We start from the raw sequence: 896 nt of genomic DNA on the forward strand, positions 1-896 counted from the left end.
TTCTCCCTGTGTCCTCAAGGGAAGGGTCTTCCCTCCATGTGCATCTGTGTCCTAATTTTCTCTTCTCAGAAGGACACCATTTATATTGTGCTAACGCCCACCCAATGACCTCTTTTTACCTTAAATACCTTCTTAAAAACCTCAACTCTCCATAAGGTCACATCTGAGGTACTCAGGGCTAGTTCATATTTAACACATGAATTTGTAGGCCTATAACAGAAGCCTAAGGCCTGACCACTGCCCTCTCAGTGAACTTGCAGTCCTGTGAGTGGCTGAGACATCAGAGAGAAGAGCAACAGGACCGGCATGCTCAACTGTTCCTGGATTTAGTGGTGGTGGCCAGGCCTGGGGCTGCACACAGAAGCTCCCTAACAGAGGTAGTAGCCATGTGCTGGATGTTGGAAGAAGTTTAGCCAAACTTCAGGGAAGGATGACTTCCTCCTGCTCTAAACCAGGAGGTATTCTCATTCACGAAAGGGGAATTGAGGCTGGGTGATGTGCCTCCCAAGCACTCTCATAGCTACAGCTTTTCATAGTACATCCTTGCCCAACAGTGCTCACGGGATAGGTCAGTGTTTTTTTTTAAATGATTGAAAGCTTGAAGACTTTTTTTTTTTTACAGATTTTAAATAAAACTGATGTTTATATCTGAATGAAATAGAAAACAAACGATACATTTCAATATGCTCTTTGTTAAGAATTCACCTGTCTTGGGGATATACTCTTGGGTTTTTTAAACTTTTTTTTAAAACTGAACATAATGTATACACTTAGATTTACCAACTGAATTTTCTTTGACCTCAAAAACCTATGTAAACCAAGGTTCCACACATGTACATCTTTTTAAAAATATTTATTTATTTATTTATTTATTTATTTATTTATTGCTTCCCGCC

The sequence above is a fragment of the Canis aureus genome, chromosome 28 (genome assembly GCF_053574225.1).
Source record: "Canis aureus isolate CA01 chromosome 28, VMU_Caureus_v.1.0, whole genome shotgun sequence".
In the NCBI taxonomy this organism is placed as follows: Eukaryota; Metazoa; Chordata; class Mammalia; order Carnivora; family Canidae; genus Canis; species Canis aureus.